General features: G+C 42.3%; 2 long non-coding RNA genes across 2 annotated transcripts in view; one reads left to right on the forward strand and one right to left on the reverse strand.

The window, feature by feature from the left end:
- Nucleotides 1-18,178: 18,178 nt before the first annotated feature.
- LOC108497915 lies at nt 18,179-21,756 on the reverse strand. Its single transcript, XR_001875683.1, has 3 exons — nt 21,048-21,756; nt 19,187-19,329; nt 18,179-18,607 (listed from the first exon to the last, which is right to left on the reverse strand). It is a non-coding gene; the product is annotated as an uncharacterized LOC108497915 (long non-coding RNA).
- Nucleotides 21,757-22,157: 401 nt separating this feature from the next.
- Nucleotides 22,158-23,601, forward strand: part of LOC108501920 — a 15,299-nt gene continuing 13,855 nt past the window's right edge. The window contains exon 1 of the long non-coding RNA XR_001876931.1: nt 22,158-22,282. This is a non-coding gene — a long non-coding RNA (uncharacterized LOC108501920). The remainder of the gene's footprint in view (nt 22,283-23,601) is intronic.

Consider the following 23,601-nt stretch of genomic DNA (forward strand, 5'->3'; position numbering starts at 1 on the left):
ATAAAACAAAACATCTACACCTGAATTCAGACTTCCTTGAGTGGAGAAGCAGCTGGGAATTCAAGATTCTCATATAAGCAATGCAGACACCACCATTGCATTGCAGTGGTCCTTCTTTACATCCCTGCTATTAATCAGCTCTGTCTTTTTCTTATTCTGTTTAGTACACTCACTGGGCAATCTGATGGTTTGCTCTTGTTATCTGGTTATCTTTGAATGGAAGACACAGTTCAACTTTCATCTGAAGAAGCTGGGTCCTATATCTGTCTCTTTTTTCTCTTCACATTCTTTAATACTGCCTGTTGGTTCCCATTCCCTAATGGTTTTTTAGATCCTTTTTTGCTTGTCTCCTAGGACACTTGTTCCTTTTGATGCAGATAAGAAGATGCACAAAAGTGCTTGCAGTTAGATACTTAGAGTAAGCCACCTAAAACAGACACATGAAGAAGCAATATTTATTAGAGCTACATTTGTTTTCAACTGAAAGAAGACCCTTCTGAAAATCAGCCTTTTTAATTTTAATAGATAATTCATACTTTCTGGAAAACGTGCTTGGATCTCTTGCTCATGGGCTTGTGACAAGAAAAGAGATGTGTGTGAGACAGAGAAAAGGGAGACAAAGTAAAGTCCATTATTTTATTTATTTTTTTCCCCAAAACCCAAACAGTCAGAATATCCAAATGTGAAAATTTCAATTAAGATATGAAAAGCCTATTTTGCCATATAGGCTGCAGCTCTTGGCTTTTATCTGCACTTAAATGAAAAGTCTCCTAGCACCTGGCAGTTGCATCATATGTCCTTGACAGGAGGCAGATGAGCACAATTTTCCAGTGGTACAGCTGGATACTTGGATGTTCTTTTTTATCATTGGTCAGGAGTATGTCATGTTGTCATGCTGTAAGGTCATGCTGTAAGACCTAGCACCTGGGTGCAGAAATCATCACTGACTTCTGGTGCTTGACTAGGGGATGCACTGCAGTCTGGTGTTCTACTACTCTTCAGTGTTACCACCTCTTGGACAATGTTTGCTTGGACCACCAGGTCCATGCTATAAAATGGCAGCCAAACCTAAAGGCCTCCAGTCTCTCACCTTCCAGGTGGAGGGTGTGGGGATGCCACCAGGGAGCACCACAGACCAGAGCGGGCTGTATGATCTCCCTGGAAGAGCAGTTAGGAGACATGGAAATGGCTGCACCAAGCCAGTGGTGCCCTATGCCTTTCTGTCAGTGGGTGTGTGCTTGGCCTTGTGCTGTTGGCTAAAGCAAGTTGAGATGCACTGCTTACCCAGCCCTAGCAGGCCCCTCAGTGCCTCTACCCTGTGCATGCATGTCAAATAAACATAGTGCTGGAGCATGGAGTTGTAGCAGGCGTTGGGCTCTCCCCTGCAGAAATCATATCAGGGCTGTCAGCAGGGTCCTTTTAGTCTCACATTCTTGCTCCCCACAGCTGTAGGATCTGTGAGATGAGATAGTGTGAAGAGGAGTTTAGGTCAGGAGAAAGCTAACATTACAGATGGGACAGGAATTAGTTGTCACCTGCTATTTGGTCCAAAGTATGATTAGTGAGCCACCATGACAAAGTGGAGGAAGTAAGGAAAGAGAGTACAGTGAGGCTAGAAGTCTTGCAGGTTGGGTGGCTATAGTTGTTCTTGGCTCTGTTAAGTCCCATTAAAAGTCCTTTTCAAAGCTGTAGTTACTGGTGGCACATTTGTCTGGTGGAAGGGCAGAATTTCCTGAAGGGTTTTGTAGAAAAACAGACAGTAATTGCCATGACCTACTCATAGCAGGGGGTTCTTCCAGGAGTAACAGGTGAAATGGAAAGGCAAAGCCTGGCTCTCTTCAACCTGTAACATACTCACAGGTCAAAGCTATTGCTCTACAAAGCACTCTGCAAAAGTGATAACTTTCTTCTGTTTTGTGCAGAAAAAAATCAGTTCCTGTTTTGAATTAGAGCAGATGGCCCAGGTTTGAACTGATACATTTAAAAATCCACACACAGTCACTCCTATAAATTTGTTTCTTCTTTCAGAAGACTGAAAATTGGGTGTGAATTCCAGGGAAAGAGTTAAGTGTATCAGGAGATTGTCAGCCATTGGTCTGACTTTAAAACAAGGTGCCTGAGGGCATATCTTAACTTGACATGTTGCATTGTTAATTTACAGTTTGGGTGTGGAGGGACCTGCCTTCCCTTCTTTGTAATCTATGCAGGTGTGTACAGGACTTCAAAGCCAGTTGCAGTGGAGCTTATGTCTGTGAGAAAGCCTCAGCTGAACAAAAATGTGGTGGGAGATGTGAACCTCAGCTGCCTTGTGCAACTGCCTGTATGTCAGTTTGTACATGTGGATTTTTGCTGGATATCGTTTTTGCAGAGGGGGGTTATCCCTTTTCTGCTACAAGTCCCAAAGCTGCAGATCTTAGGTTTTATGCTATAGTGAAATTTTTAAATGATTTTTTAAGATGTGTTTGAAATCACATAAGCACACTAGTCACTTTAGTTTTTTTTCTTTGCTTCCAGATCACTTGTGAAATACTCTGGATTTCTACCATTGTTTTAATTAGCAGTATTTTGAGGCATCTCAGAAGAGAGCAGTTTAACCCAAAAACTGATCACAGACTTTTCATACTAAGAATTTGCTATTGATTATTTCTCACGTGAAACTGGGCACCTAAAAGCTATTCTACTGTCTGGACCTGTTGACTAAAGCTCTTCAAACATGGAATAGCAAAAATGCACAGAAACAGTGCATGGTGAAGCACAAGTGCTTGTGCTCTTCCAGACCCTGTCTGCAGTCATTATTTGTAGGAAGTGGAGCTCTTAGTAGGTTTGGCAGGGCAGGGCCTGCAGTTTTGCCCACAAAGGCATTTGCACACAGGTACCTAACCATTAACACTGCACAGCTGAACAGAGCAGAGATCAGTCTATCCCTTTTTTAATCTTTCAAGCTGGAGGGAAGATACTTCAGCTCTGTATTCAGAATTATTAAGCTTTTTATTTTTTTCCATTTTTGACATTAGCATAGAACAGTTACAAGGAAATGAAGTGTGTCAATAAAACTGGACTTCACAAGTGTTGCTAATTTATTAAATGGCTCCAGTACTTCATTGTTGCTTGTTATTGTGATCACAATTATGGAAAGAGTAATAGCAATTCATTCTTTATGGCTCTGCTTTGTTCAGTAATTTCTTTTATAGCTTTCTCTGTCCATTTTATGTTTCCACTTACCAATTCTTTTGGACTCCATGGAATGAAATTCAGCATTGCTATATAGGAGATGGTATTTCAGCAGTTGTACAGTAGAGAACATTACTTTTTGTCTGTATCTTTTATTTTTTTGAAGTTTGGTTTTGGTCTGATGCAGAATGAGACTTGCACCCTTCAAACACTTTTGAGGAAATGCACAAGGGTAGCAACCTCTGATGGCCAGATAGGCTGCCACACTTTCATGTGCCATGCAGGTGAGGCATGGGGCATCTGAAAATGGCCTGTGAAATGCTTACTGGCTCCAGCCCTTGCTAATGCCGGACTGCAGACATAGTTGGGAGTTGGCAGGAATTGCCAGCATTTTTAATTAAAATGTTTGTAGCTATAACAGTAAAATTACGAGTTTGTAAAACAATCATTTTGTATAACTTTATATCCTCTCTCTGCAATTCCGCTCATCTCCTAACCACCAAAGACTAATTGAATACAGAATGTTCTGGGAATTTTTGTTTTTCTTGTTTTGCAGAGGTCATGAGGCCTCATAAATGCTGTGCTAGTGTTTGGAGTCCTCTTTTGGGACAGAAAAGGTCCAGACTGAACTTCTGACTTTACCACATTCAAATATTTTTTCTTGTCCAGGGAAGGAACTAAACCCCATGATATCTGTATCACAGGTGAGTATTCAATGTACCAAGATATAAAGTCTCTCTAATAGGAACAGTTCCATTTTGAATTAAATATTCATTAACTCAAAAAGAGAGAGGAGTTACTCTTTTACCAGCATTCAAACATAAAATGTCCCTGAAGCCTCTGCTGTTAATATTCACCTCATTACTCATGATCAATGAACAGATTCCTTGATCTATCCAGTATGTCTTATTCTTGTAAAAATGGGGTTCTTACTGTCTTTGAATCTGTGGAGAGTTTAAAGGAATTGCATCATGCTAAATAGATTTAAGAATGTAATTTCTGTGAATTAGAGCTTAAATCACTGACCAGCTTCTCATGAAATTTTATGGAAGCCTTGAAGGTCAGGAGCAGACTTTTAAGTGAAAAGTTGGCATGGAAAACACAGCACAGGCAGCTGAAATGACGACCTTAGAGGATGCAGGTGATATCACTGAACTGGTCAGGGACAAGAAAAGACTGCCTAGAAAGATGGGTAAAATAAAAATAAACTGTGCATTAGGCTCCATAGCCTGGTCTTTTGGGGAACTTCAAGTTATCACAAAACCCTGCATTAAATGGTGCAAGATGTCCTAGGCGGGAGAAATTGCAGCTGGTGGCCAAGGACTGGTGTGCACAGCTCACCTGGGAAGGTGCCCACGCTCCAATTGTGCATGTTCTTATCTGTTACTTTCTGCTGCTGGTGTCAGATGAACAGAAGTTGTCTCATTTTAAAGTAGCAGTCCAATACAAATGACTGTGTGACCTTTATAAAGGAAAATACTTGCAAGCCCCTGATTTTTTTGTAAGCTTCAGAAAATACAGAATACAGAACAAAAAATAAAAATCTGAGAAGGGGAATTAAGAGGAATATGTAGAAGGACATAAATTTGGAGAAAGAAACCAAGAGAGAAAAGAACAAAAAAGAAATTAATTTTAGTAACTACAGCAGGTCGTTTGCTCGCCAAATGTTAGCCTTTTATGCCAGAGCAGTAAAGCTAATAGTTTTTTTGTTGAAAGAGGTTGTGTATTCTCCCATCCAACGTTTGTTAACTGGCTTCCAAATATGAGGACTAGGTAGAATATCAAGTTATAATTGAAAATAAGAATAAATTTAAGCTTACCAGTTACAACACTGAATAGTCCTGTGGCAAGCAGACATTACAGTTTTTTTTCTTGGGTTTGCTGTTTAGATGAAGAAAAAGTACGTGGTTTTTTTTTTTCTTAACTTGCATCAGAGATGACCAGGAGAGAAAGGGTCCTAGCTAAGGCAGCAGAAAACCTGTAAGGAAAGGTAACAAGAAAACTTGTGGAGATGAACAAGAAACCCCTTTTGAATGAGACCCTGGACTGAAGAGAGAGGCAGTATGCTGCAAGTGATAGTGGCAGCAGAACTTTTCCATGCCTTCAAAGAGGGGTATTCATATACCAGGGAACAAGGACTATTTGGTTTTAGGAAGGGAATTTTGGTAAGAAAGTTGAGTGGAGATAAAGATGCAGATGGAGAGCATTGGCAGAGGTAGGGTACTCTGTGACAGTATACAGGGGATGGAGTACAGGGGTGTGCGGATTGGTCCTGGGGCTCTGCCCCTTAGCTCATTTCTGGCTCTATTCAAGGCGTGCCCCAGAGCCTGAAGGGCTGCACGTCTCAACAACTCCCAGGACACTGAGCACACGTGGCCACAGCTGATTAGGGTATCTCAGAAGATGAGTGTCTTCCACTGGGTTCATTATTTATTTCTTTGCTCCCCAGCAGTTGCACATGGATCAAAGGGAGTGAAAGTCCATCTCCCTATGGAGTAGGATTTCTTTGCAATCCCCTGGGATGAACTGTACCTTGAGGCTACCTGCCCACTTGCTGCCCTCTCCCAACAGCTCCTGGCTCTGCCTGTCTAAGCCACTGCTGAAAAACCCCTCAGTTAGGATCAACCCAGGTGTATCTTGTATTTAAAAATAACTTACAGACGTTCATGCCCCATGAGATTTTCTGAAAGGTTTTGCGGACAAAAATCAGCAGTGAATGATGCCAATACACAGAATAATATTAAAGTTTTAGGCACAGTTTCCCACTGAGAAGCTTGGAAGATGATGTGCTTTTAAAACATTTAACAAGACATTGTCCTTTCTGCTGTGATTGTCTGTGGAATACATTTTCACAAGGTGCAGAGCTATGTTGGACAGGAAACTTATTTTAGTACTCAGTTTCCTTCGTGTGACCCCTTTGACCATTTGGGAATTGGACATGTGTGAAGACAGGAAATGCAAAATGAAGCATTATGTGAGCAGCCAAATTTCAGATCTCCTCCAGGCTTCCCTCGTGGCTGTGGGTAACGCAGGACCCAGAGGTCACAAGTTGCAGTGCTCATCTTTGCTCTTTTACTCATGGTTACAGAATGTGGGATATTTTGGTTCTGAGTGAGAACAAAACCTGGAGGAACAAATTCCTCCATCAGAGGCAACTAGGGTTTATGGGAAAAAAAACCAAACACCAGAGCAAAAAAAAAACCCCAACAGTAGGATTGTTAGCTGAAATTAATTTTCCGTTGGGGAAAATAAACCAAAACGAATTTTTTTAGCAACTTTGTGTGCCATGAGTCAAAATGAACAGAATGTTTAGACGTGTAATTTTCTGGAAATAGAATCATGGAATCATAGAATCATAGAATATCCTGAGTTGCAAGGGACCCACAAGAATCATTGAGTCCAACTCCTGGCCCTGCACAGAACCATTTCCAAGATCACACCATGTACCTGAAAGTGTTGTCCAAACACTTCTTGAACTCTGTCAGGTTTGGTGCTGTGACCACTTCCCTAGGGAGCTATTCTAGTGCTCAACAAGGTGAAAAACCTTTTCCTGATATCCAGCTTAGACCTCCCCTGACTCAGCTTCAGGCTGTTTACTTGAGTCCTGTCACTGCTCATGAGAGTGAAGAGATTGGTACCTGCCCCTCTGCTTCCCCTCATGAGCATGTCAAAGACTGCAATGAGGTCTCCCCTCAGCCTTCTCTCCCCTCAAGACCTTTCACCATCTTCATTACCCTCCTTTGGACATTCTCTAATAGCTTAATACCTTTCTTAGATTGTGGTGCCCAAAACTGCACACAATATTCAAGGTGATGCTGCCCCAGTGCAAAGCAGAGCAGGAAAATCACCTCCCTCAACCAGTTGGCAATGCTTTTCCTGTTTCCCCCCCAGGACACAGTTGGCCCTCCTGGCTGCCAGGGCACTGCTGACTCATACTCAACTTGCCATTGACCAGGACCCCCAGGCCCCTTTCTGCAGCACAGCTCTCCAGCCTCTTGTTCCCTACTTTATACACACAACCAGGATTTCCTTGTCCCAGGTGCAGAATCCAGCACTTGCTCTTGTTAAACTTCGTTTGATTGGTGATTACCCATCTCTCTAATCTGTCAAGGTCTCTCTGCAGGGCCCCTCTGCCCTTGAGGGAGTGGACAACTCCTCCCAATTTCGTATCATCAGCAAGCTTACTTAGTATTCCTTTGAGTCTTGCCTCCAAGTTGTTAATAGGCTTGATGTAGAAGCCTAAAATCAGAATTAGGGACCTCAGAGTTTTGTCTGATGTGGGTCTATAAACATAAAAGCATAAATGGACAATTGCAGAGACTGTCCTGGTTTGGAGTTAGGAAGACTTGTTTTTGTCTTTGCCTCTACTGGATTTGTTGGTCTTGCTGGTCTTCAAGGATCCTGTGAAAATGGCGGGGTCAAAATCATAGAATCAACCAGGTTGGAAAAGACCTCCGAGATCATCAAGTCCAACCGTTGATCCAACACTGCCGTGGTTACTAGACCATGGCAATAAGTGCCACATCCAGTCTCTTCTTAAAAACCTCCAGGGATGGTGAATCCACCACCTCCCTGGGCAGCCCATTCCAGTGTCTGATTACTCTCTCTGTAAAAAATTTCTTCCTAATATCCAAACTAAACCTCCCCTGGCAGAGCTTAAGATCGTGCCCTCTTGTCCTACTGCTGGTTGCCTGGGAAAAGAGACCAACACCCACCTGGCTACAGCCTCCTTTCAAGAAGTTGTAGAGAGTGATGAGGTCTCCCCTGAGCCTCCTCTTCTCCAGGCTGAACAGCCCCAGCTCCCTCAGCCTCTCCTCACAGGACTTGTGCTCCTTGACCAGCCTTGTTGCTCTCCTCTGGACCTGCTCCAGGATCTCAATATCCTTCCTGAACTGAGGGGCCCAGAACTGGACACAGTACTCAAGGTGTGGCCTTACCAGCGCTGAGTACAGAGGAAGAATCACTTCCTTGGACCTGTTGGCCACACTATTCCTGATCCAGGCCAGGATGCCATTGGCCTTCTTGGCCACCTGGGCACACTGATGGCTCATGTTCAGCTTCCTGTCAATCCAAACTCCCAGATCCCTTTCTGCCTGGCTGTTATCCAGCCACTCTGTCCCCAGCCTGTAGCGCTGCAGGGGGTTGTTGTGGCTAAAGTGCAGGACCTGGCACTTGGCCTTTTAGAACCTCATCCCATTGGAATCAGACCATCTCTCCAGCTTGTCCAGGTCCCTCTGAAGAGCCCTCCTGCCTTCCAGCAGATCAACACTCCCCCCCTCCCCAGCTTGGTGTCATCTGCTGATGGTGGACTAAATCCCCTCATCCAGGTCATCAATAAAGATATTAAACAGGACTGGACCCAACACTGATCCCTGGGGGACACCACTAGTGACTGGCTCCCAAATGGATGTAGCATCATTCACCATCACTCTCTGTGCCCAGACAGTGCCAGTTCTTGATCCAGCAGAGAGTGCCCCTGTCCAAGCCGTGGGCTGCCAGCTTTTTCAGGAGTGTGCTGTGGGAGATGGTGTCAAAGGCTTTGCTGAAGTCCAGATAGACCACATCCACAGCCTTCCCCTCATCCACTAGGTGGGTCACCTGATCATGAAAGGAGATCAGGTTGGTCAGACAGGACCTGCCATTCCTAAACCTGTGCTGGCTGGGTTTGATCCCTTGTCCATCCTGTAGGTGCTGTGTGATTGCACTTAGGATGGTCTGCTCCACAACCTTGCTAGGCACTGAGGCCAAGCTGACAGGCCTATAGTTCCCTGGGTACTCCTTGCAGCCCTTTTTATGGATTGGCATGACATTTCATTAGCCAACTTCCAATCATCTGGGACCTCCCAGTGAGCCAAGACTGTTGGTAAATGGCGGAGAGTGGCTTGGTGAGCTCTTCCACCAGCTCCCTCATCACCCTAGGATGGGTCTCATCTGGTCCCATAGACTTGTGAGGATCCAAGTGGCTCAGCAGGTTTCCTCCTGGGTTATAGGGGGGCTATTTGGCTTCCTGTCTCTGTCTACCAGCTCCGGAGGCCAGTTATCCTGAGGACAACCTGTCTTACTGCTGAAAACTGAAGCCATTTCAGAGGGCACAGAGCTGCCTTGACCACTGTCCTCTCACTGTGGCTCTGGTCCTCACTGGATGACTGAGGACAGTCTGATTATAAGTTTTATTTAATAACAAACCCTTAAGAAAATGCTTCCTTCCAACAGATTTCTTAACTCCTCCCCCTGCATCCAACATGTAATAATTTAAGCGGAATTTGTCTAGTCTCATTTCATGGAAGGGTTTTTTTAAAAGATTTTTTATTTATTATTTTTAGGTTTCCTTCCATGCCTTCTCTGGTTATACTAGAGCTCTCTGTTGCTAGTTAACTGTGAAGTCATGGTTAAAGAAAAATGTGATTTTTTTTTGTACCATGTTGGAAAACTGTGTGAAAACTGCCTTTTCTCACATGAGGGGACTAAATGGGCTCCTTGGCATCTCCGCAAGGTGTCCCCTTCGCTGAGGCACAGGAGGCATACATACACTTCCTGAGGATGCTGCAGCTTCCTCCAGCCAGGGCTGTGCAGCCAAGGAGAAGGTAGATTGATCATGACCTTATAGAAAGCCCAGAGGAAACCCTGGACTATGGCAGTCTAGGTACCTGTCTACCATTTCCAAGTACTTGTCAGCTAGCCAGTCAAAATCCACTTTCAGAAAACTTTTCCCTTATGGAATTCTGCACCCTGAAGACAATAACATATGCAATATCACCAAGAAAAAATTCACATCACAACAGCAACTCATAAAACTTACTCGAATGAAACAAAAATAAGAGGAATGCTGAATGGTTATTTAAAAATGCAGCAAATATAATTTTTTATTATTCCAACGCTTCATTAAGTAAAGAAAAAAGATCTGCATGGTACTGCTTTGTGGTTTTATACCTCTGCTACCAGGTCAGGACCTGATGTTCTCTGCAAGACTTTGATTAACAATATTTAATAATACAATATATCAATAATATGAATAATATTTAATATAATAACAATAACAACAACAACAACAACAACAACAACAACAACAACAACAACAATAATAATAATAATAATAATAATAATAATAATATTGTTTCCAAATGCAAAGATGTTGCATACCATGCAGTTGTCCAGTCTCCAGGAAGGTGAAAATCCCAAGCATATGCATGTGCCATAGAGCACTGCTACATGTTTGCTTTTTTTGGGAATCTCCTGAACAGTAAACTCTGAGTGTTGGGGACTTTTTTTGTTTAAATTCCGCTGAACAAAAATAAAATAACTTAAAAAATCAACTTGCTCTTTTTTTTTAAAACAAAACTTATTTCAAAAAAGCATTAAGAAAAAGCAACAGGAGGAAAAAAACGCAGCATGTAACAGTCTGTCATGCATCATTACACTAGAAATACATCCCCCTCACAGCAGAGCCATGGCTCCTTTACCTGCAAGTAATAAGCCCCATCATCTATGCTACAGAAATAACAGACGGGGAAAAATGGAAACAGGCTCAAGATATTTTACTATGATGACTGGTTCCAGTGCTACTGCAGTTACCACCAAGAGCATGATTAATTGAACCTTGTGCTAGCAGCTTGTCTGGGCGGCAGCAGGGCTGTGGCAGTCTCAAGGGCAGCCTCCCAGAGTCCCAAAAAGCTATTCAAGGGGAAAAAAAAATGACTTTGCCCTTTTGTGCCTGGAATCCGGATGTCTGGCAGAGGGGGCAGGAGCGGAAGGGAGTTGCAGCTCTGCATTGTCCTTCTGCTCGCATTGCTGACACACCCCAATATCCTTCTGCTGTGCAGATCCCTTTCAGCTGCCTGGTCTTAAGCACCTCTGGCTATAGGAAGGGCTGAATGCTTTCTCACTAATGTCCCAGCAGTCCCCTCCCTACCACTGCAATGGAAGAAATCTCATGTTCCAGCACTTTGTTTTAGAAATAAACAGGCTTGACATTAATATTGATATTGAAGGTCTTCCTGGTTTAGCCTTTTCCCTAACTTGCTTTACTTGGTCACTCTCACCTTTGCACATCCACACTGCGTACTGCCACAGCCTCCTGAGTGGCTTTGCTGTTGCGGATGCTGGACAGCTGCTCACCCATCACCCACTTGTGCTTTCTCCCTCCCTCTATCCCCAAGAATCCTGTTCTGCACAATCCCAACCACCCACAGCATCTGCTCTCTACAGTCCTTCCTACTCCACCAGGTCCCTCAATGGCATCACCCCAGCCCTGCTCCAATTCCTGATGGTCACCAAGATGTTCGCTTCTTTGCAAAATGTTTCTCAGTATTTAGGGTGTTCTGGGCAGTGGTTGCGAGCTGGGGAGGGCTTGAAGGACATTTTAGTTTTGTGTATGCCTCAAGTCAAGGAGAGAACCCCCACACTCACAGGTGTGTTGTGCAGGAGAAGAGAGCCAGGATGCCAGGACCAGGGCTCTGCAGCTCCAGTGGCAGCATCTCAGTGCTGATCAACTTGAAACAAAATTTTCTATGCAAGTCATGAGAGCATATAGCAACACTAATGGAAATGAGCTGATGTAGGTTTAGTTTTAAACCATATTTTTTTCAAAGTTTCTAAGGAGTGGTTACAAATAAAATTCTTTGCCCTTGGCTGTGGAAGGGCTTATGAATTCCACTTACCACTACTTGCAATCACAATTTTCCTTCACAAAGCAAGTATGAGGGGGAGGGGGAGTTTGCTAAAGAGGTGTCATTGAAGTGTAAACACCATTGTTCATTTTCAGTGAAAAGAAAAGTAGTGCTGCCTATGGCCCCTCAAAGACAGGCTGTGGTTCTGCAGCTGGCTGCTGCTGCTTGAGGTGGGTGTCTCACTGCTGGCCAATGCAGACTTCTTGCTGCTATTCACTCCAGGCAGACCCATCAAATCCCCTGTGCAGAGCATAAGATGAGCATATTTGGATCCCAGCTCATGCCCTCTCCCCTTGTTTGCCTGTCTCATACATTCGGGTTACAATGACACCACCCTGTCATCTGCTGGGGTCATTTGGGATCTTGGATCTCTTTAAGATGGAAGTAGTTCAACAGAGAACAGTGATGGGGCCATGTGCAAACCTACTGTAACACTTGCTCCTGAATGCATCCGGTAATTTAAATTAGTATCTTTGCTCCCTTGTTTTCTAGGCTGCTGGTTCTCCTTTTGGTTGTCTCTCTGTTACAGCATTATTCTGCAAAATTTCATCTCTCTCCTAACATCCTCACGATTTGGTTTTTTTTGCCATTCAAAACAACAGTGAGAAGCATTGACTGGTGGTTTTAAAGTTTCTGTGTGGTCACAATAGTAAGTAAATACCATTTTTTTCAGTCTGTGATCTGTAGTGCCATGAGGATATTTCTGAATGGAGCAGTTTCAATGGCCATAGTTTTAATAGTCATTATTTATAGAAGTCCTGCCACACACTCTTTTACCCCTAATTTTACATTTCCTTTCATATTTTTAATATGTTTTAAGGATATTCTTTTCAGCAAACCAAACAGATACAGTACATAAATGAAAGATGACCTTTATCCACAAGGAAAGAGTTCTCATGAATTGCAGGAAGTAATAGACTATATGGGAAAAGCACCTCCTGCTCTTTTTTTATTTTTATGTACAGCATTTCCTCCAAAGTCCATGATTGTAAAACAGAGCCTTAAGTACCCACCAGAAGCAGACTCCTGAGTATTTCATATTATTCAGGTTTACACAGTTCCCTGCCTTTGTCCTTAGACAAAAGGCTGCAGTCTATTAAATTTGTCTGCTCAATTTGAAATGAAGGCCATATTAAATAGACTTCATTGTGCACTTCTATAGATAGAAAATGCTTTGGAGGTTATCGGAATGTTGGCTGCAGCCATCTACCACTATTTGGTATAAGTAAATGCTTATTTAACCAGGCTTTGAATGGAATATGATTAAGAGACTAGCATTACTCTTTCCATACTCCCATTATTTCACCTATTCACTGTGTTTTTCTCCAGCTTCCAAGATACATTTCCCAGGTGCTGTTCTCCGTCACCCTCTCCCATACCTTCCAGGTTTCCTTTGCTCTCACACTCCTGCCTCCCAATAATCTGGCTCTTCCTTTATGACCACTCTCCTTTACAGGCATTCATTTACTTCCAGTCATGCTATTTTTCTTCATCCTGTGATTGTCACCTCAGTGTCTGAATAAACGAGGCCAGCTCAATCTGCCAAACCATTATGCGAAGCATATTCTCTCCTTTCAGGTAAAACAGTAGAAAACTCCCCCACTCTGCCAGGCTGATGGGAAGGGTCTCTTTTCTATTCCTCTCTGCAAGTGCTGAATACCAGGAATTGGCTGCTTAGTGCCTCTCCCTCCCTGACGTTGGTAAAATGTTTTTTATCTCCGTTTCCACCCTCCTAAGAGCCAAATAATGTTTGAAGAAACCCTTATCTTTCCTTTTTGCCTATATTTGTGTTGTCACAGGTAGAGCCTGTTGAAGTGGTACTTATGAGAAACTAGTATTTTTGAGTAGATTAACATTCTTTTCTGACCTAGTCTTCCTACTTGTTATTCTTGATGTGAGCAGAGACAGACAATTAAGAAGCAGGCTTCACAATGCTGCTTCTTTATCAGAAGCATGTTTTTTTATCTAAGGGCTAGGATGTTTGATCCCTTACAAGTTGCTGTGCTTTCTATTGAGAAAATTTTCAGACAAGAATCGCATTCACAAAAAACCTCCAAGCCCAAAATCAGAATAATGAAAAATGAGGAATAAATGTTTCTAGTACGAAATTTGGAGGTATGCTTTTACTATTCAGCTGACACACATGTTAGCAGCAGCAAGGACAAAAGCAATGAGGGATATTTGACAAGCATATCTGACACCTTCCAGAGGCACTATGCCATTGTAATGGGCTAGAACATTGCCAAATCTTTTCTCCTTGACACTTATCAAGTGGCATTCTGACCCACGTACACCTGTACCCAGGTCTGTGAGAGCCACACATACCTCTGCTCACTGATTTAAGTAAGTTTTCTACATTCTTAGTGTCTACTTTTCAGATGGACTAATATGAGGCAACTGGGAGAAAGCAGTAGTTGGTCTTGGTATATCAGATTTTCTAAAACATTTTCATATCATCTTCTCAATGTATCCATATAATAACCACACTTTTCTGGATTCACTTTTCATGTCTGTATGCTCAAAACCTACCATTTCTAAATGCAAACTTCTCAGTGGTATAATCTCTAAAATAAAGTTATGCAGAGCACAGTAGGAATCACGCCCAGTGGGACAACAGAAAATTAAGATCAGATTTATTTCTTTCATCACAAAATGCTCACTTAAAAAAAAAAATCCATCCCACAGAAACTGAAGGCCATATTAAACAATTTCTGAAAAAAGTAATATGATATAAGACTGTTTAAAAAATAACTTCATTATAATGTGCTAATAATATTGATCTGGGGAAACATTGCTGGAAAAGATAGAAAGATGGAACTGTGTGGGGAATGATTTCTTCTACTTTTTACTAGCATGCCCCTTAACTCAAATGATGCTTACCTTCTTCAAGTGGGGTGATTCCTATTCAATTTAATTGATGAAGGTGTTCATCATTGTCATCCCGTTTCATTCTGTGCAGTTTCAACTCTCACTGGCTGAATGATGGAGAGAGAGCTTCTGTAGTAACTCTGAGCCAGTTCACAAAATCATAGAAATTTTGCACATATTTTGTGTAATATAGAAGTGTTTAATAAAGCAGTTTGTTAAAAACTAAATTGTCACTTTGATTTTTTTTCAATACCTTTGGTTCATCATTATTTTACTTCAGAATTTCCTTTAATGGTACCTAAAATATTCAAAATGTCAAGCTGAAGCTGAAATATTTTCAGTAGCCAAAAACATTTAGTCATAACAAAGCCTCCCGACTGACTTTCGGTGGTTGATTGTATTCTTAATTTGCCAGAACTTAAAATAGACTTTTCAAACTTACATGATCTTTTAGAAGTCACAAATGAGAGAAAATTATGTTCTTTCCTCAATTCAGTTTTACAGAGGGATGCTTATATTAAAAGTTGTGTGAACCGTTGGGTTCCTGGGAACAGCTTTGGTAGTGAGATGCCCACGATTTTGAGAAATTTACTGCTCAAGCTGGTGCTTGGTCTCACTGAAGTTTGGGGAGGCACACCTTTGCACCCAGCTCGTATAAGGGTACCAATGTCGGTGGAAGGGCAGGGATGCACTCTTGCATTGAGAACAGGTGAAGGCATCCCAGATGGCAGGGACAGAACTGCAACTCTGGCAATGCTCCTGCCCAACCTCTGCTCCCTCCCCGCTCCCTCCGCTGTAGCTCATTTCTGCAGGTGATAGATACATATACATTTTGAACCTTAGAATAAGAGAGCCATTGTCACCACACAATGCTATGTGTAGAAACAGAATTAAACATGATTTAACATTTTATTCCCATCATGTAACTATTAGCTACACTTCCCACATCTGTATCACTTGTCCAGGATGCTTCTGAAGTGCCTGTTAATCCCAGCCTCCAGGTCCGCGCTCGAGATATCAGCCAGCACTGCAGCCATCCGGACACATACAAGGCATAGCAGATTAGTTTTGTAGCTGCAGATACAGAACGAGACCAAATCAATAGAAAAGTTACAGTGGCTCACCATACCATTAATGCCATTGGGTTATAGTACAGCTGACTTTTCATACAGTAAATTACCCAGATCAGGCCACGGAGACATATCAAAGTGCATAGAGTTTATGGCACTTGGGTACTTATCCTTAGAAGAAGAAACTGTGGATCTGAATGCATTTTGAAGTGCGATTTGAAGCAGGCTGCAGATGGGAGAACTGCAGGCACACACCGTGCTCAATTTCTGTCTGCACATTGCAAGGCGAAGCAGCTCTTTTTTGGGGGTGACTGCCCAGACACCCAGTGTTTCATTTCTGCACCAGTGAAGAGGGACCTCCCAAATAAAGAGCAGGGATGTGTATTTTGGGTTCAAGGCCTTCTAAGAGTTTCCTGTGGATTCATTGCAAAATAATATAATTCACAGTTGGTGCAACTTGTAGCTCTTGTCCTATTCATTTCCATCTTCAGTGTATATCTTGCTCTCCTAAATAAAATCTCTACTGGCCAAACAACCAGCCAGCTTTTAATTTAATGTGACTAGGACTCAGGCTGGAGGGGTTTCTACTTATCTGGATTTCCTCTAGCACCTGTAAGGTTACAGAAAGGTCAAAATCTCCAAAAGGGCAGGGTCACTCTTCATACTTCCTCCTTTTCCTGGAGAAGAATGGGATGCAGCTGTCACCTGTGGTTTTTTGACTACTTGTGATTACTTTGCAGTCACCTCTGTCTCGTGTTTCCCTCTCTGTCTGGGTTTTCTCCTTCTCTGTCATAACTGTAGTGTAAACAAGTGGATATAATAAGAAGAAATATCCACCCTTTTGAAAAGCAGAATCATGTAAACCCCAGACTGTCATAAGCATTGTCATTCTGGTGTCCTGAGCTCCTTCCTCCTGTTTAAACTTCCTGTGAAAGGCTTGTAAGCTTGGGGAGCAGAGAGTGCATGAGGACATACCTGTCCAGAACGTCAAGTGCAGAGGCATGTTCATGCAATGATGATTAGGAACATAGCATGACAAATGGCGTGGAAGCTCCTCTGATAGCTAAAATGCCTCAGAAAAAAAACTGTTTTAATTTATTTTAGGGTTTACACTGATAAGTTGTGGTTCCTTTGCACAGAGTCCTCCCTCTTTAATTCTTCTCTGTTGCAAAATGTGTCTGGAGTTTGACTTGATAAAGGCAGGAAATTCTTCAATAGAGTAAAATGTCCAGTATTGCACAGTACCAGATGATAGGAAAGATGACAATTCTAGTGAAGGTAACTAAATACAGTTTTTAACCAGCTGTTCATTTGTAGCCTGTGCAGAACATTTTTAATACATTAACTTGAAACAAAAGAGAGTTGAAACAAATCCCTGTGTGTACCAAAAGCTAAAAAATGAACTAAATACATAAACTTTTTTTTTGAAGTTCTATCCTTATATTTCTGGCAGACCATTAAATCCACAGAATAGGAAGAAATATATCCTTAAACTTTGCTTAGAAAGTGGGAAATGTACTGCTCTGTAGTCTAATTTTTTTCTAAGGGACCACAGTAAACTCCTCAGATGGCCAGATCCTGAGCTGTACAAATAAAGCTCACAATACAAAAATAGCAAGAAGGTTCATAAGTCTAGTCTTCCTGTTCTTTTTCTCCATGACTTTTTGGTGGTCTCAGAAATTACGTCCTTGAGTTTTTCCATCCATAGCAGACGGAACAGAGTGTTGAATCTTTAAGAAAAAATTGTTTCCCTTAAAAATGCTTGCTGAGTACTTGAGTTGAACAAGTAGTCTAAGAACCCAACGACTGATTAAAATGCAAAACATATTCAGTTCCATTGATTAAAAAATTGCCAGTAATTTCACTGTCACAACTTTCAGAAATAATCTGAAATAATTAATAGCTGATTGGACGTTCAATTTGTAAACTGGAAAGTAAATTAGGACATAGAAGGTCTACAAAAAGGGAATTAATTTAAATCTCTTAGTCCTTTGATGTAAGAAAAATAAAGAAGTATAAAATGTGAAGCTATTCACAGAAGCAAGACATTTCTGCTATTTAAGTCCAAAACAAAATTGGATTTTTTTTTCCAGATTAATGTGGTTTTTTTCAGATTTATGTAGCAAGACCAAAATGCAGTCTTGACTTGACTGAAAATATTGAGAAAATTGTACTGAATTCAGTGAATAGACTCAAGAATTATTTAAAAAATTGTTAAAATAACTCTTTCTTTTCGGTATTAATATTTTGGGCCTTTTTAAAGGAAGTAATTGAGGTTGCATTTAGTTACATTTATTTTTCAAACTATTAATGGAGTGAAATACAATATTTTATTTCCCCCCTCCCCAAATGATTGTTAACTTTTCAACCCCTCCACAAATTTTCCTCTCATGGTATTGAACATCAGCTACTCATTAATCGCATCGCTCCAGCCACATCTGGTATTCCCTGCTCCCTACTTAAGTTGAGAATTTTCTTCTGGAAGTGGGAAGATGCAGAAATGTAAGCTCCTCTCCTGAAACCAACAGAGTTGTGTTGGATTTATTTGAGTAAAAAAGAAAGTAGGATTTATCCTGTGCTATTGTTTTATTTGTATGAGTGGTATAAGAAAGAGGCTTTCTTGCATGTGTCAGTGGAAAGGGAGTTCCGGGGAGTTTCAGTGTGATCCAGAAGCATGTCCTGTACTTAGTAGTGCTGTGTAGGTGGTGGGACAAGGGAGTTCCCTAGGTGTTCCCAAGAGATCTGCTGAGCCCTCCGGGTCATCCCTCTGGCCTCTGCATCCACCCCAGCCAGCACTCATTCCATGCATGTCCTTCCTGTGTCCTCTGCTGCCTGTAAGGAAACAAGCAAGGATGGAGGGTCATTAAAGACTCTGCATAACTTCAGAAACTGATCCATCTGACATTTGAGGGCCAGAGTTAAACCCAGAGACAGAGAAAACAGCTAACATCTCCTTAAAGCTTTAAAGGTAAGGTGACATTACCCAGCTGAGATCTGGTCAGCTATCATTAATGAATATTAATGATTGAAAAAAAAGATAGTTTAACTTTCAGCCATTGCTTTATAGTTTGAGTTCTCTCTGAGATTTAGGACCTCGGCCAAATCAGTGCTCTTGTGAAGTGGAGGCAGGAGCTTTTCCTGCATCTCTGCTTATGCATTACAGGTCACAAAGCACTGCCATACCTGAGCAGTGGCAGATGTATGTGCATCAAAGGCAAGAGTATGCATGCTCAATGAAATAGAGGGTTCAGCTGCACTTGGGTGTGTGGGTGGGGGCTGGGCGAAAGTAATTTTCATTCATTACTCAAAACACTTCCACAAATCACATGGGAAAGATGTGGAACTTTATTCTCAGGGTATAAAGCCAGTCGCTACGTGCTGCCTTTTCCTGATGTCCTGCATGTGCTGTACCTGCTGGCAGATGGGATAGGTGTGAGTTCCTGAGTATTTTTTCTCCCTCTCTGATGCTGATGACTCGTGTATTGAGCGAGTCTGATTGACAGAGGCAGTCCAAGGGTCAGAGCTCATTCTGTTTTCTTTTTGACTGTGCAGAGCTGTTGGATGAGAACAGTTTAGACTGTGTTCAAAAGCCTGTAGAACGAACTTAACATATCATCACTAAACAGGCTGATAGATAGACTTGCATATGCATATTTTTGCTACAGAAGTACCTGTGACTACACAGAAACAGCTTAAGTAAAACACCACCTAGAGCAACGAACTTTCTCTGGCACTACAATTTTTTATTGAGAAGAGGAATTAAAAAAAATGGTAGTTCTAAAATGTTTGGGAGACTGGCTCAAACTTGCACAATACTAATGCAACCTCTGACCTACATTCAGGCCAGAAGTTTCTGACATGATATGAGTGCTCAAGCAGGGAAGAGAACATGGAAACATGACTCCAGCCCTTCTGGCTGAACACAAGGTGAGTCCTATGGCTGATGGTGCAAAAAGACTGATGACCTCAGAAGGAACACAGTGAGGGGGATTGGAAAAGGATGGATCAGTGTGCCTCCAAAGGCAATCCAGTTTTGGTACTCTCTAGGAGTTTATCACAACATCTCCCTGTGCCTACATGAGGTCTATATGCAGCTGCACAACCCCAGGAAGGACTCTGTATGTCACGATATACCATCAATCTGCAGAACTCAGCAGAGTTTCTGTAGGAAAGCTCTCACATGCTTTGCAGTCTTTCCTGCCTATTGTTGGTTTTCCATTACTCTGCTTCTGGGTGTTCCTGAAAAACCACAAGAACTTCCTTACTTGTCATGTTTCATCTCTTATGCCTCAAAATGAAAAACAGCCGGATACAGAACAAATCTAGTAAACGAAAAAAAAAAAACAACCAACCAATCAACCAATCAAAAAAAACAATGCACAGAAACACCCCCCCCCCCAAATTTCAAAAACTAAGGTGATTTCAAATCCGTATCTGGTTTTGGCCAAACTGTGCACCTATTTTTAGATATTTTCCCTCCTGTCAGTTCATACATTCTTTGCAAGAATAATAACATTTTCTTTGAGTCCCCTACCAGTCTCTGATCTGTGCTTCTGTTTTGCTGCCTTTCAGCAAGTGATTTGCTGCTATGTTTATGGCTTAAACTCCAAGTTTTTGCTCAGGACCTAGTAAAAAATTATGGCTTGCTTCTTTTCATTTAAGATCTGGAATACTTTTGTCATTTGGGTTGATGCTATCATGAAGAGAGCTTTTTCTAAATCCCCTGAAAAACTTTGTAGCTCTACTACCCTATTAACCATTGTTTATATTTTAAGGCAGGTAAAAGGTCAATTCTAAAAACCTCACTTGAACAGAGGCAAATAATATCAATCAATAATTAACACTCTTCATGTCCACTAAGTCCAAATTCCTGCATATAGAACATTTCTCTTGGCATATCCTGCTTGTCAGGTCCATTTTCAACTTGACCTGCCAGCAAGTGATAGCATCAAAACTATAGCAGGCATTCTGCAGATTTTTGTATCCAGGTGGGTACTAATTTTATAAAGTAAGGACATAACAGGAAAAACTCAAAGAAAGCAGGAGTTTCAGAGCAGGACTATGGGGCAGGGCTCTGGATAATAACTTTTAATACAGATTATTGAAAAATAAGCTGTTCTGTGTTAAAGGAAAGGTATTCAGGGGTGTGAAAGAGGAAGCAAATAACTGCGTGTGAAGGACAAAGGACTGGAGGCTGGAGAGGCAAAGCGGATTTTTCCAAAGGAAAGGGACAGCCCGACAAGTTTTTCCCACACTGCTCCCCCATTAATACCAGCCTGTTGTGAAAGAACCTCATTTTGTGTCTCCTCAGTGCTGGACCCTTCTGGAGGGAAAGGTGAGGCCCAGCCCAGTGGCTCTGTGGGTGGGTGCCCGCCAGGAGAGGCCCGGACTCCCACCCCGTCCCTGCCCTGAGGGAGGGCGTGCTGCCCTCCCGGCCACGCCGCTCCTAATCTCTCGCTACTTTATGTTTTTAGCCTCTTTGTTTCCCTTGTCCTGCTGCCAGCCGGGCAGACAGTGCAGGCAGTCAAGGAGCAGCTGCCTGCCGGAGCTCGGAGGCTCACGTCACACAGGCAGGGCTGCCGGGCAGAGCCAGCCAGCCAGCGAGGGGGTGAGGTTAGGTGAAACATTAGCCACGTCCTCTTGGCTTCCCTCCAGAGCCTTTCAAATATTTCTTTATGTGCTGCTGATGCTGGGCTTGTTTGGCATTTAAAAGGTATGCTCCAAGAGGATTTCACAACGAGCTACCATTTTACAGTTCAAAACAGATGCGAGCTTATCACCCATGGAAATGTGTGTCTCCATGAAACCCTTCCTCTCCCCTCCTCGAGGCTTGCAGAAGAGCCATTCCAGGAAGATCAATCATGAGGACTGTGTAATCAGCTAAAAATAATGCGAGTTGTAAAACTCTGGAAACTGTTGCTCATTTTGGGATTTGAAGATTCATATGTCAGTCAATACCAATGACTCTTGAAGCTGGACAACAGTAGGTAAGGGTCAAATGTTCTTCTAAGGCAATTAACGTGACATGTAATCTCCTGCCTCCACACCAGTTGCCAAAGTGTGCCTCCTCAGTTTCCCAGGTTGCAGGGAACAGGCAGATATTCATGACAGTTTGTCAGGCGCAGAATTTCACCATAGATTGAGAAAAACAGTGTTGGAAGGCAAAAGGAACTGTGCCTGTATCACTCTCGACAGATGCCAGTCTAACTAGTTCTTAAAGACTCAATGGAGACTCCACCAGTGCCGCAGGCAACCTCTTCCAATGCATCTTTGTCCTTCCCATTGGAAAGCTTTTCTTTATGCAGATGGGCTATGTTCCTTATCTGCCTGTCCAGCCACATAAAGGTGGAGCGGCATGTTGCAACACCACTGGTGACTTGCAGTGTGTCTGAAAGACAGTACTTCCTCTGGGGTAGGTGAGAGGAATACTTTGATAAACCTGGAGTGCAAATTCAAATGGCTGAAATACATCTTCTGCCCAGGATGAACAACAGAGATGTCAGAGAAGTGAGTAAATGCAGGCATGAGCTTTCACAACTTTTGTAAGCATCGTAGGCTTATATCTTAATTTTGTACTGGGATTTGTAATGTCGTCAAGGGAGGCTAATGCACTGACATGACTCTAATTTGTGTGCTATTCTTTAAAGAAACAGGATGTTTGAGTACTCAGGGATAAAATATTTTATGTTTAATCTGGACTGGCTCTTTGACAAATTTTGTTGGCGGGACTGTTATGCTAGTGCTGTGTTAACACTATAAAAATGGGCAGAGGATTTTTTTCTGTTTGTAAGGAATAGGTAATATTCTGACCAAATTCCGGGCAATTAGCACTGCTTTTGAGCTCATTTTGCTTTTGCTTCTCCTGGCATACATCAGAAAAAGAGTAGCTTGATAAGAAAGACATGCTTGCAATTTGACACACACACACACATAACTTGCCAAGAGAGGTCACTGCAGCATCCTGGGTGGATGCGTTCACAAAGGCATGAGACAACACACTCAGAAGGCTAGTCAGAGGGGACCACTGCCTGCCACGTAGGGTTTGGATCTTACACAGGACTCCAAACTCCAGAAGTGAAGAAAACTCTGCACTCTCCGAATCATCGGAATGGCCTTAATATAATGAGGTATTTAAAAAAAGGCTATGTTTCTTATTCTTTTTCTTGCATGCACAAGAGAGAAAGGCAGACAGCGTGTGTTGCCAGTTCTTTTACATGGACAGAGAGTGATACTCTCTTCTGTAAGAACTCTCTCTGGTCTCCTGAGAGTAGGAAGTTTCCAGCTAGCCCTCAGAGTCTTAATTTCTCATTAATTTATTCTAGATCCTACCAGCCCACTTCTGCACTCTTCTCTTGCTCAACAATTAGTTATGCAACCCAAGAAAAACATGATATAAATTCCTGAATTTCTAAGCTCAGTTCTTGCACTGAAGTCTTTTTGCCTGCCTATCTCTTCCACTGCTGCTGCTCCTGGATTCTCCATCCCAGGGTGGAGGAAGGCAATGCTGGAGATGCTTCACTTTGCTGCCACTGCTCACAGGTCTGGTGCTGAGGGATGGAGAGTAAAGGGGGAACAGAGTGCAGGATGACCCACTTTTCATTGACTGATATCCAGAACAAATCACCTTGCATGTCCTTCTGCATAACATGGATCAAAAGTCTTCCCTGCAGTTATTCCTGTTTGAACTATTGATTTTCTTTGAGTAAACTAACCAATTTTAAGTAAATTATGCCCAGTGATGGAAGAATCTACCCTCCTCTCCGTGTAAATTGTTCAAGCAGGTAATTTCTCCTCTCTGTTGAAACCACATGCCTTATTTCTAAGGC

The sequence above is a fragment of the Lepidothrix coronata genome, unplaced genomic scaffold (assembly GCF_001604755.1).
Source record: "Lepidothrix coronata isolate B3197 unplaced genomic scaffold, Lepidothrix_coronata-1.0 Scaffold0, whole genome shotgun sequence".
Classification (NCBI taxonomy): Eukaryota; Metazoa; Chordata; class Aves; order Passeriformes; family Pipridae; genus Lepidothrix; species Lepidothrix coronata.